The following is a 14,369-nucleotide window of genomic DNA, read 5'->3' on the forward strand; positions in this document are numbered from 1 at the left end:
CTCATTTCTCTGTCCTTCAGCCATGCTCACCTTCAGTTCTCTGTGTACTGCTTATTGCTTCCCTCTACCTGCACTTTCCTACCTGTGCCCTCTTCACCTTACTTCCCCTTCTTCATCACTTTACCTTACCTCAATTAGAAAAATCTTAACCTGCCCCCAAATTAGGTCAGCATGTATTCATCATCTCACAGAATCATGATAAACCTGTGATTATACATGGTATGGTAAAATTATTCATTTGATGTAGGAGTAATATATACATAATCTGTATGTTCCACAGCACATCCATTTTGCCTACCATTTTGTTCCCGATTCTTATTTCAAAGCTTGACACACTATAGGTTCTAAGAAAAGATTGCTGAATGAATGATATAAAACTCAGAATCCATGGGGGCCAACTGGTGGTGTACCTGGTAGGGCACAAATGTTACAATTTGCAAGGACCCAGGTTCAAGTCCCCAGTCCCTACCTGTAGTTTTGTGAGTGGTGAAGCAGGGCTGCAGGTGTCTCTCTGTCTCTCTGTCTCACTCCCTCTCTATCACCCCCTTCCCTCTCAATTTATGGCTATCTCTATCCAATAAATAAAGATAATGAAATTTTTTAAATAAATAAATAAAAAAGAACTCAGAATCCTTGTTGAAACTGTATACATTAGTGCTGTCTGTGTTCAAACTCTAGCATGAGAGTCATAATTCCTGGTATGAGAATCACATAACTATAAAAAATTAAAGGAAGTTTCTAAATAGTCTAATTCTATCTAAATTGATGACCTATAGCCACAGTTATAGGACTGAAGGAAGTAGGCTAAGACATCTCTATACTTTTTTTGCAAGATAATAGCAAATGAATAGTGTGAATGAATATTCTCCCTCACCCAAATGAAATAATCTGCCACCTCCTAGAATTTTATATATATTTAAAAGCATGTTTATGTCTCCCATCCATTAATATCCATGCCCCTTATTGGAAAGAATTGTTTCTTTTATAATATTCCAACAGCACTGAGCATGTGGAAAGCATTTAATAAACATTAAAAAGAGTAATGTCATAACACATTATGATTATTCAAAAGAAAGGCAGAGTAAAACAAAGAGCAGTAATATGCATAGTCAGACATTCTATCTCACTCCTCTGGAATAATGTAAAACAAAAAATGACTGCTTATCTGCTATGGACAAACAACAAGGGCAAAAATGAACAATACGTACCTAACATAGAAACATTTTTTTCTTCAATAAATCAGGAGCTATGTAAGCACCTAAGTATAAAATCAATAGCAGATAGATTGAAACACAACTTTTTCTTTAATACCACATAAAGGCAGGTGAATAATTTCTTTTCTACTGGCCGCTTAAGCTCTTCTTTGAACAGTCATATAAACCCTCTTTTCTAGCCTAACAAGTCTAAATGCAATACTGTCACTAAATCCCATCTCTTATTCCAATTCTGTCATGTTTCTGTGTTATTCCTTCCAGTGTTATTCTAACCTTTCACCCTTGTATCCAAAACTTCACATTCTTTTCTCAACCAAATTATGTTCTTAGGAAAAGAGTTTCTTATTTTTTACTGTTGTAATCAACTGACTCATAAGATAGGGTCTTAGTTTTTCCAGGAAAAAGTGCATTTCACCCATAGGCAAAGATAGTCAAACACACACACACACACACACACACACACACACTCATTGCAAGTTTGTTTTCCAAGTAGCATTGATAACTTTCTGTGTTCAAAAAAAATTATCACTCTCATGAACCTAAAGGCTGGAATAGTTCAAATGAAGAGTTGGGGGTCTCTGTTTTATAGATAGTAGGCCTATTTTAGTTATGTTCCAAAGGACCCATGAGTATACTAGTTGTTTCTTGTTGTTGTTGTTTGTTTGTTTGTTTGTTTTCTGAGTCTGACATTTGATATGCAGGTGGATCCAAGTTATTGTCTGGGGAGATGATGTCACGGCTGGGAAAAGGATCAAAAAGCTGGATCAAAGAAGAGAGTAGCTCCCAAATATTAGAAAGGTGTATTAATATTGTTGACTGTAAACCCCAATGATCTGATGTGATCTGGAGCCTATATTCAGCTTAGAAGCTTATATGACCTCTTCATCCCTCTAGATCTGAGCTTACATTCTGTGGTCATGAACAGGAACATTCCAAGCTGCCCCAATATCAGGACCCATCTTCCTCAGGTGGAACATAGAGTATGTTGTCCATCCTCCCTTCGGAGGATGGAACATTCTCTGCCATTGTTGATCCAAGTTGAGGCAAGGTCCTATGGGGGCCCACAAAGGGGTCTATTGTGTTTTTCCTGATAAGAGATGACTGGTAATAATGGAGAGAGGGATTTATTCAAGGTCTAGGCCATCTTATCTGTATGAGATTCTCAGGACTCCCCGACTAGGGCCCCAGCTGATGGGGTGGCCTGATAGTGACTAAGGAGTCATCATTAAAGTATGCCAGTCTCTTGCTCTTATTCAGCTTTTGCAGTCCTTACTTTGATAAGGTTAACTTTGGAGTGACTGAGGGAAGTATAATAGGAAATAGGTGAGAAGGGTATCTAAATCCAAGTAGGTACTATTTCATTAGGAACTTTATGGTGTCTTTTTAGGTCTTTCTACTTGCTTGTTGCATATACTGACTTACTGCAGACTAATGTGCACTTTTGCTTTCAGGTATATATTTTGCCCTAATTTATGGATACATGTGAACATATGCCCTATCTCATGGGACCTGGTCTATAACTAGGTTTTGGGACTTTGTTAGTTAGTGAACCATCTGGAGTGGAATAAGAGAATCCTATGAAAGGAAAGGTCACACCCAAGTAATGAGGATGAAGGGTTGACATTCCATGCCTGAAGTCTCTGGATACAGTCTGAAGTGAAGTATGCTGAGGTGGTACTCCTTGCGTTGATTAGGTTGGATCAGCAGATGCAATATTATTTGGTATTAATTGAGAGAAGAATGCAGGAATGTGAGCCCCACCCTAAGGTTCCAGGACTGGGGGAAAGATAGATCTATACTCTTCATCTAAACTATTCCAGCTTTTAGGTTCATGATTAGTCAACAATTTGTTTGGCTTTATATGTTAACTCTCTTTTCAGCCACCAGGTTGCAGATGCTAATATGATGCCAACTGGACTTCCCTGGGCAAACAACACCACCAATAGAGCTCCGCTTTCCTGGAGCCCTGCCCCACTAGGGAAAGATAGAGACAGGCTGGGAGTATGGATCAACCTGTCAATGCCCATGTTCAGCGGGGAAGAAATTACAGAAGCAATTACCTTCCACCTTCTGCACCCCTGGGTCCATACTCCCACAGGGATAAAGAATAGGAAAGCTATCAGGGGAGTGAATGGGAGAAAGAGTTCTGGAGGTGGGAATTGTGTGGAGTTGTATGCCTTTTATCCTATGTTTTTTGTCAGTGTTTCCTTTTTATAAATAATTTAAAAAAAAATTATCACTTTCTTTGTAATAGTTCCAAACTGGAAGCAACATATTACCCATCATCAGTAGAATGGATAAACTGTGGTATGTTCATATAATAGAAGACTACTCAGCAATAAAATGAATATATTTATTTATTTATTTATTTATTTATTTTTACCAGAGCACTACTCAGCTCTGGCTTATGGTGGTGCTGATGCATTGAAACTAGGAGCTTCTAGGCTCAGGAATGAAAGTCATTTGCATAACCATTAAGCCATCTCCCCAACCCAAGGAACAACCATTGAAACAATCCCCTGTACCATCATAACCCAGAGCTAAGCAGTGCTCTGGTATAAGAAAAAAAAAAAAAAAGAAGAAGAGAAAGGAAAAGAAAAGAGAAACAAATGGGTGAATTTAAAAACACCTGTGATTTAAGAATGCATACAGTACGATTCCACAGATAGGAAATTCTTGGACAATGATCCTAGAATAATATAAAATAGGCCCATGATAAACTGGGTGTAGACTAGGAAGGTCTGAAGGAAAAGAATACTCAAAATATTATGTATCTTGACATCATGGATAATTGCGTAAGTAGGAAATGCTTAAGTGTGTAGAACCAACTTCTTAAAGGCTTGTGAGATTCAACTGCAACATTTCCCAACAGCCTGTTCAGTGGCCTCCCAATAATAACTTGAAAACAAGGAGGGCAGAAAGAGTTTACATCATAAATGGTGGTAAAGGCTACATATTAGGGCTTTGCTTTACTCCTCAGAGATCACTTGTTTAGTGTTTATCAGCACAGTTGTCAACACTCACCCCATACAAAAACTGGCTACATATGGGAGTCTGTAATTATACCCCAAATATAGTGATTTCTAAACTATAAATCTCCTTTGTCTGATTTCTGGTCTTTTGTTACCTATCTGTGAAATGACTGAGGAGACAGGGGGTCTTAGGAACATAATTAAATCTTTTAAGCTTTATTAGCAATTTTACAGTTCAGCAGTCTCTCCAGCTTCTCAGGTGAGGCAGGAAGAACCAAGTCAGCAAGAATTTTGTTCTTGATGACCAAACACTGATTCTAATGAAATATTCCATTTAGACAGAAAACTATGGTGACAGCATACTGGATATGTTTTCCCTTCACTAAAATGTTGAATATGATCAAGCCATCCTTTGTGGTCTTCTGATAATATCAAATCTACTGCAGTTATTTGCTATCTGTGTTCAAGACTCTAACATTCAAAGAAAAAACAAACAGGAAGTGACCATCGCTGCTTCCTAAAAGCCATCAAGAATATTCTTAACCTCTGCGCTTTTTGTACCTGGTTTTCTCCTTTGAGTGTTCTAGAAAACTGACTTTCAGAGTTTTATTCAAATGCTGCCTTCTCAAAGAGGCTATGTCTAAGCACCCAATTTAGAATTAACAGCACCCCTTTCAACTGATTTATTTTTCTCCTCAGCACTTATCACCCCTTATATTACTAATACATTTTATTTATCTGTCCCATTTATAATTTATCTTTTCTCATTGGAATGTAAAAGCAAAGATTTCTATTTATCCATTGCTAAGTAAGTCATAGCTCCTACTAACAGTGCTAATCATACTCAATAAATAAGTAAAATAAATAATTTTTTTAAATTCCCCCTGCCCTTTAAGATCTCAATGCAGTAGTAAATATATCTTAACTTAAAGGAGGAACTTGTTCATTCTTTTTAACCTCTCCTGTGATGTAATATTTACATATCATTAACATACACTTTAAAACTTTTTTTAATTATTTTAATGAGAGAGAGATACAGAGAGAAAGATACAGAGAAAGATACCAGAGCATTGCTCAATTCTAGTTTATGATTGTGCCAGGGGCCTTGGAGCCTGAAGCATGAAAGTCTTCTGCATAACCATTATGCTGCCTCCCCAGCCCCATTAACATACATTTTATGCTGACTCAATGTTAAGTGAATGAACAGATGAATATATGAAATTATCACATATGAAATTAAGAAATTTACCGAGTAGCCACCTAATAACCAAAGTAATATATACCTTGTCTTATCAGCCAAAGACCTCTTGGAGTCATCAAAAAAAAGCAGTATTAACAATAAGACTGTTGAAGTCATTAAATGTTGAGTTAATAGGCACAGAAACCTAATGGATAGTCAGAATTTGCAGCATACAAATTAAGCACTAGGTTTATTACTGTGCACCTCCACAAAAATATGAAACAGGTAGCATCATTGTCATGTCACATACCAGAAAATAGAAGCTTATAAAGTACAGGAACTTGCTAAGACCCAAAAGCTAGAAAAGGATGAAGCTGAAGCTGATTCCTAGCATCATTAACTCCACAGCATATAAATTGCTTTAAAAGATGTTTCAGATAAAAAGGTTTCTGGGATAAACCTAAAGTCACAGGTACCCAGAGAGCTCAATGACCCAAACAACTGTACAGAAAGGGGAATGTTTTCTTCAATACTTTCATTTTATCCTGATGCAAAAAACATTATATTGATAAGTATTTCCAAAGAACTTATTTCTGTTTCTGTGGGGGAGTAAGAAATGTGGTACCTATTTCTGCCTCCACCACAGACCCCAGGGAATTTACATTTGCTTCTTCAACCTGGTAAGCAGTTAACTTTGCAGCACATGGGATAGGGGGAAGGCACCCAGTAGACTACACAAAGTATGATGTCCAAGGACCTAGGTTAAAACCCCTGTTCCACATCTGCAGGTTGGAAAACTTAGCTGTAGTGATGCAATGCTGCAGGACTCCGCTCTCTCCCTCTCCCTCTGTCCATTTCTCCCTCTCTCTCCCAATACAAATATGTGGAAGAGCAAGACAGGGAGAAAAACCTGCATAGATATATCTATCTTGGGAGTTGGGCGGTGGCGCAGTGGGTTAAGCGTACTTGGCGCAAAACGCAAGGACCTGCGGAGGATCCCGGTTCCAGCCCCTGGCTCCCCACCTCCAGGGGAGTCGCTTCACAAGGGTGAAGCAGGTCTGTAGGTGTCTTTCTCTCCCCCTCCCTCTATGTCTTCCCCTCCTCTTCTCTCTCTTCTATCCAACAACAATAACTAAAACAAAAAAAAAAAAAAAGGGGGCAACAAAAGGGAATAAATAAATAATTTTAAAAAAATCTTTAAAAAAAAAAGAATCCCGGTTCCAGCCCCCGGCTCCCCACCTGCAGGGGAGTCGCTTTCCTACAGGTGCGACTCTCTACTCCTCTGTCTTCCCCTCCTCTCTCTATTTCTCTCTGTCCTACCCAACAATGCCAATATTAGTAACAACAATAATAACTACAACAATAAAACAAGGGCAACAAAAGAGAACAAATAAATAAATATTTTAAAAAATAAGTGAAATAAAGTATTTTTAAAATAGAAAAATAATAAAGCACACCAACAGCTTGAAATCCACAGGGGCATCTGAACTTAAGTGCAATTTTGATGGCACCAAGTATTTCAGATGTGATAAGTCATAGAAATCCACAAAATGACATGAAAAATATCTTCCTTAATATCTACCAAATTGGAGTAGTTTCTTAATCCCATCATACCCTCTTCCATTAAAAAAAAAAAACTGGACTCAGAAGGTTTCATTCTATTAACTGAAATAAGTGTCTGATGCCATTCTCAGACAATATACAGCCCTGTGATCTACTTGAAAATGATAAATCACATAGTTAACATTTGAAAGCCTGTTAGTTTTGAACAGATATTCATATAGACATTTTAAAAAGATGAATGCAAAAGCTATCCCCATCTCTAAGTCTTGAATTTATATTTCCTCCTTCTGTGTAAGAAGATCCCCTACACTCCTATTAATTTGTAGTCATATAAATCACTATTTAACTAATATGAGAGGGGAAAATTGATTGTAGGTCTCAAACTTTTTAAAGCACAGAGTCTTTTTAATACATAGGCTGAGTCTTTCATATGTTGACTCTCTCAAAAGCCTAGACCAGGGAGAACAGAAGCAACCGGTGACACAGCTATATACAAATAATGTCAAAGGAGATAAATTATGGTGATGTTGGGTATTATACAACAAATCCTAACAGAGGGATTTTTCAAAGTTAACCCAATTACCAAATAATGTGATTATAAAAATAACTATCTATTGTCTTCTTGAACCCTAAGACAGCAGGAACCTCCTGCTTCCTCTTTAGAGCCTGTATTTCCCCCAGTCCTGGGTGGGGTACACTTTCCTGCATGCTTCTCTCAATTCATACCAAATAATATTGCATCTGCTGACCCCAACCTAATCAGTGCAACGAAAACCACCTCAGCATGCTTCACGTCAGACTGTGTCCAGAGACTTCAGGTGTGGAATGTCAACCCTTCACCTTCATTACTCCGGTGAGACCTTTCCTTTCATAGTACTCTCTAATTCCATTCCAGGTGGTTCACTTCCTAACAAAGTCCCAAAACCTAGATATAGACCAGGTCCCGTTAGAGCATATGTTCACATGTATCCATAAACTAGGGTAAAATATATACCTGAAAGTAAAAGTACACAATAGTCTGCAGTGAGTTAGTATAAAGTTCCTAATGAAATAGTATCTAATTAGACTTAGATACCCTCCTCACCTATTTCCTATTACAATTCTCTCACTCACTCCAAAGTTAACTCACTCCAAAGTTAACCTAGCAAAGCAAGGACTGCAAAAGCTGAATAAGAGCAAGAGACTGGCATACTTTAATGATGACTCTTTAGTCACTATCAGGCCACCCCATCAGCTGGGGCCCTATTTGGGAAGTCCTGAGATTCCCAAACAGACAAGATGGGCCTAGACCTCAAATAAATCCCTCTCTCCATTGTTACCAGTCATTCCTAGCAGGAACAGCACAATAGACCCCTTTGAGGGCCCCCATAGGACCTTGCCCTTAACTTGGATCAACAATGATAGAGAATGTTCCATCCTCCAAAAGGAGGATGGACAACATACTCTATGCTACACCTGAGGAAGATGGGTCCTGATATTGAGGCAGCTTAGAATGTTCCTGTTCATGACCACAGAATGTGCGCTCAGATCTAGAGGGATACAGAGGTCACACAGGCTCCTAAGCTAATTATAGGCCCCAGATCACATCAAATCATTGGGGTTTACAGTCAACAATATTTATACCCCTTTCCCATATTAGGGAGCTACTCTCTTCCCTGATCCAGCTTTCTGGTCCTTTTCCCAGCCATGACATCATCTCCCCAGACAATAACTTGGATCCACCTGCATATCAGATTTCAGACTCAGGGGGAAAAAAAAAAACTATTACAGCCACTGGCCCTTAGGAATATAACTAAAATATGCCTACTAGCTATCTACAAAATGGAGGACCCCCCCCCCCCCCAATTCTTCATCTGCACTATTCCAACCTTTAGGTTCATGATTGTTCAACAATTTGCTTGGCTTTATATGTTAACTCTCTCTTCAGCCACCAGGTTCCAGATGCTAGCATGATGCCAACCAGACTTCCCTGGACAGATAACCCCACCAATATGTCCTGGAGCTCTGCTTCTCTAGAGCTCCACCCTAATAGGGAAAGATAGAGGCAGGCTGGGAGTATGGATTGACCAGCCAATGCCCATGTTCAGCAGGGAAGCAATTACAGAAGCCAGACCTACCACCTTCTGCATCCCACAATGACCTTGGGTCCATACTCCCAGAGGGTTAAAGAATAGGAAAGCTATCAGGGGAGGAGATGGGATACAGAGAGCTGATGGTGGGGAGAGCTGGTGGTGGGAATTGTGTGGAGTTGTAGCCCTCTTATCCTATGGTTTTGTCAATGTTCCCTTTTTATAAATAAAAAAAATAATAAGTAGTTCCCCTATAGATAAATTGTAATGGTAAATTATTTCACAACTCTGGAACAAATTAAAAGACCTAAACATTGTAGGAAAAAAAATCTTCTCTAAATTTTATATTCAAGTCAATTATTCAAAGAGTCTTTGTGATTTCTTCTTAAATACCTTCAGGTTCAGATTCAGTATTTGAGTTCTCCAGAGAAACAGAGTACATGAATGCAAGTAAAAGCACAACAATATTTTTATTTGATCAGAATGCTCTAGGACAGGATTAAAACCATTATAGTTATGTAATATATTATTTCTATGGTCACAGAGGCTACTTTCTAAAATATGTGGGATATATAATGAATGCCACCCACTCAAATTTTTTTTTTCACATTCTGATACTCAGAGTCCACAAAAACGTTATTTATATGCCAGGAGGGATTTTGCATATGCAAGTAAACTAAAAATCTTGAGATGAGGAGACTATCCTAGATTATCTGGATGGGCTCAGTGTGACCACAAAGGTCCTTAAAGAGAAACAGCACCAATAGAAGAGATGGGGTAACAAAAGCAGAGGTCAGGGGTAGAGGGGAAGTGAGGAGAGTAGAGAAATTTGAAAATATAGTGCTGCTGGCTCAGAAGATAGAGAAAAACTCCGTAAATCAAGGAAGGCAGGTAGCCTCTAGAAGCTGAAAGGCAAGGAATGGATTCTCCTCTAGAACATCAGCGGGAATACAATACTAATTTAATTACATCTTCATTTTAGTTGAAGACTAAACTACATGTGTTAAGCGTTAAGCATACGTGGTGTGAAGCGCAAGGACCTGCATAAGGATCCCCACCTGCAGGGGATTCGCTTCACAGGCAGTGAAGCAGGTCTGCAGGTGTCTTTCTCTCCCACTCTCTGTCTCCCCTCCTCTGTCTTATCCAATGACAGCAACACCAACAATAATAATAACCACAACAATGATAAAAAAGGGGGGGGCAACACAAGGGGGGAAAATGGTCTCTAGGAGCAGTGGATTCTTTCAGGCACCGAGCCCCAGCAATAACCCTGGAGGCAAAAAAAAAAAAAAAAAAAAGACTTCTGGCCTCCAGATAGTAAATGTGTGTAGTTTTAAGTTGCAAATTTTGCAGAAATGGGGGGGGGATATTGTGGGTGGGGATGGCATAATTATTATGCAAGACTTCAGAGCACTGCTCAGCTCTGCTTTAGTGTGGCATGGGGGATTGAACCCAGGACTTCAAGAGCCTCAGGAATGAAAATCTCTTGGCATAACCATTATGCTATCTACTTCTTCCCAATCCCACCTATGCAAAACTGTACTTGAGGCTTTGAGGTCTCAGGTTCAGTCCCCAGTACAATTATAAGCCAGAGTTCACCAGTGCTCTAGCCTCTCTCTCTTTCTTTCAATAAATAACTTAAAAAAAAATTGTAGGGGGAGCCGGGCAACGGCTCAAAAGCGATGAAGCAGGTTTGTATGTGTCTATCTTTCTGTCCCCTTCTCTATCTTTCCCTCCTCTCTAAATTTCTCTTTGTACTAGCCAATAAAAATTGGGAGAGGGGAGAATGGCAGTGTATTTGTAGTGCAGACACCAAGCCCCAGTGATAATTCTAGAGGCAAATAATAATAATATCTGGTTTTAAAAAAAAGGAAAAGAAAAAAAAAAAAGAACTTGCAGTAATTTGATACAGCAACAGGAAACTAATACAAGCTTGAACTAGTACATAAGTAGACATCTATAAGAAGCACAAAATATAAAATGAGATTATTTGTACATGGGATTTTTTTTTTTTTAGGACAGAGAAATTAAGAGAGGATGGGGAGACAAAGAGAGGGAGAGAAAGACATGTGCAGACCTGTTTCACTGCTCTTGAAGCAGATGCTCTGAAGGGGGGGAGGGGAAGCTTGAACCCAGGTCCTTGCACTTGGTAATGTGTGCTTAACCAGGTGTATCACCACTCAGTCCTCTATGTGAGATATTTTTATGCTTCATAATTTCCAGGCCTCTGTTGCTATTCATGTACCAGTTTCCAAACAGCAGCACCAATATGATAGCAGTGTGGAATGATGGTTCTGAAGTCTGTTAAAAGCACTTTGTTAACTTCATTGTTTAAACCTCAAAACATCCTCAAGTCCAAGATGAAGCACTTTTCCCAGCAAAACAGAAGTAGGAAAGGATTTGTCTGTCCAAAGCCATTTTGTGATTAATAATAACAACCGAAGCTGATGCTTCCCTACATTACATTTGACATTTTCAACAACCCTGCAAAAAGAGACAGTTATTCTGATATTCTCAAGAAGGAAACTGAGCCTGAAAGTTGTGAGGTTAAGTAAGGAAGTACCCAGACAGGATATGAAGCCAAGTCAGGATGACACTAAAAAAATCTAGTCAGAACAGTCTGATTTTTATTTGAAATGTATTCACTGTGACTTAATGGGAACAATCAAACAACTTCTACCCCATCCTACTCCATTGCCATCACCAGTGAGGCCTTTTTTTTTTTTTTTTTAATTTATTCATGAGAAAGATAGGAAGAGAGAGAAAGAACCAGACATTACTCTGGTACATGGGCTGCTGGGGATTGAACTCTGGACCTCATGCTTGAGAATCAATGCTTTATCCACTACACCACCTCCCAGACCACCAGAGGCCTTTTAAAAATCTAACTACAAAGCTATCTATCTGATCAGCAAATAGCATGTAGGAGAATCTATGTCCCTGGAGTTCATCTATAAAGCAGGTAGTCAAAAATATTCTGATTCCATATTCCAAGCAATCAAGAAACAGATCCATTTTTCACCAAGGAAACATAAAGCACAGTGGATGGAATCAGCACCAAAGTGTGCCATGTTCAAATAAGAAACCTGTAGTCTCTCCCACTAGAAAGATTTGCCTCCAAGTCTTTAAACAGAATCTCAGTTAAAAAAAAGTCAACAAGATAGCTTTAATCTGGTGATCCCTTTTCAAACTGGCATAGACTGGTGTGCCTTTCTAGGGTATAGCCATATGTTAAGAAAGTTCTTCATGAGAATTGGACCAAGTCCACTGACTAGATTCCACTATTGATTCTCATCTACAGAACCAAGCCAACAGGGTTGTCTCACTTCTCCATGCCAGACAGCAAAAGTCCTTAACTGGATCATCCCTTTCTGGGCTAAATTTCTGAATACCCCCACCCCTGTGTGACAAGACTTTCAGGATTATTACCTTTAGGCAAGCCAACATCTATGCCTCTCCTAGAAAATGTGGATCCCACACATAACACATCTCAAATCTAGCACAGCAGAGCCAGTATGGAGTCCATGATTCCTGCTAGATATTTACAGCAGAATGCACTCAGCCAATTAAAACAGAGCCTTTTAAACTTGATTCTCCTCCTACATTTGAATGTCTTCAATGATAAAAAATTTTCATTTCAGTTGGATATTATTTTCTATATTCTACTCTGTTTTAGAGCCTGCTGAGTACATACTATGTACCACAGAGACACTATTGGGAATTAGCAAAAAAAAATAAACTTCCTACTAGCATGGAGATAAACTGTTAACTGGATTCCACCAAACTCTGCTGTGTCAACTGCAAATATAAAATTACATCTTACTGAATCAGTATTTCCCCAAAGAACATTGAAATTAATTTTTCATATTAGTGCATTACAGAAAAACATTGATTTTACAGAAAACATTGGTTTTTCTGCAATCAATATACAATAAGCTTGTAACAGTTACAAGGTATAGTTGCTTTTAGGCTTTTACTTTCTTCAATCCATTTTTGTCCAAAATGAAAAATTGAGTCCTTAATGTAAAATAATCCTCATACTATAATGCTCAGATAAGAACATTTATTACTGCTATTTATAGTTAGCTGTCCTTTTAAAATTTTTTAAGAACCCATCTGTAAGTCATTTTTGGAGAAAATAAAAGAAATAGCTGTTTAGTATTTAAGCGATTGCACCTGGCTCTAAGATACACAGCATACAACAGACACACACAGAAAGAGAGGGGGGAGGGGAAAAGTCTTGGAGAGACATAGAACAAAGCACATATAGCCTACAATTTTAGGTCTATACTCTATATTCCTTTAATTACTAGTGATTTTAATAACTGGAAGTTTATTATTGATAGAAACATTCCTAAAATTTTCTCTGGGAACATATTTTTGTTTTGGTTCAATTTTTTTTTTTTTACACATTAGAATTATATAAGGATTTTTAAAAAATTACTAATGTTAGAGTCCCTACAATCAAAGCAGAAATTCTGATTTTGGGATCTTGAGTTAATGTCAGGGTATCAGATTTTTGTTTGTTTTTTTTTAAAGCTTTTCCTAGGTGATTCTAATTTACTAGCAAGGTGAAGAACCACCATTCTAATACATTCTTCTCATTCTGCAGAAGTAAAACAATATAATCTGAATTTTATGCTGCTTATTCAAATATTCCTACCTACTTAATTAAACGTAAGTCTAAATGCAAAAATCTATCATTTGATTTTAGTGTGAAGATAACCAGTGTACTTTGTTCCTTAATTTGTTTGTTTAATTATTTCAAAAGCACTCTCCCTCCTCCCACCAAAAAGAAATTAGAAAATGTAACTAGTACAACCAAAATCAGAATTTCTAGTAATATCTTACTAGTCATTTCATATTGTCTTTTACTCTTTAAAGGAAAATTTGAGTATAAGAACTGTGAGTATTAAAATTGTGATAGAGACTTTATCTGCTGAAGAGCTTAGCTTAAGGCTCAAGACAACTGATGACTTTGCCATCCTTGGTTTAAAAATATTTATTAGGAGGAAATGCTATACTGTAGCTTTGACTAATGGCTAATGTTTTTTTTCACATGTCCCATTCTTGGTCTTTTTCCTGGGGATTAACATGATCAACACCTGCAGAGTATCACCTCCCCTTCCCTATCATTCATAGCATAACAGAAGAGGGAGAGTGGAAGAATTTTCCAGTCAAATGTAAAATTCTGCTTCTAGGAAGATGTGAAACTGTGCCCAATTTTTAGCAGATTTGAGACTGGGAAGCTATTAGTGAAAATATATCAGTTAAAAATGTCACAGATGGGGCCAGGCTGTGGCGCATCTAGGTAAACCCCTGGTCCCCACCTGCAGGAGGAAAGCTTTAGGAGTGTTAAAGCAGGTATCTC

At 38.1% G+C, this 14,369-nt stretch overlaps 1 protein-coding gene across 1 annotated transcript in view; it reads right to left on the bottom strand.

The window, feature by feature from the left end:
• The window catches only part of PCSK5 (proprotein convertase subtilisin/kexin type 5), a 357,422-nt gene that overhangs the window by 301,577 nt on the left and 41,476 nt on the right, over positions 1–14,369 (bottom strand). The gene's annotated exons all lie outside the window — the stretch shown is intronic.

Source organism: Erinaceus europaeus, chromosome 10, assembly GCF_950295315.1.
Source record: "Erinaceus europaeus chromosome 10, mEriEur2.1, whole genome shotgun sequence".
Taxonomy (NCBI): Eukaryota; Metazoa; Chordata; class Mammalia; order Eulipotyphla; family Erinaceidae; genus Erinaceus; species Erinaceus europaeus.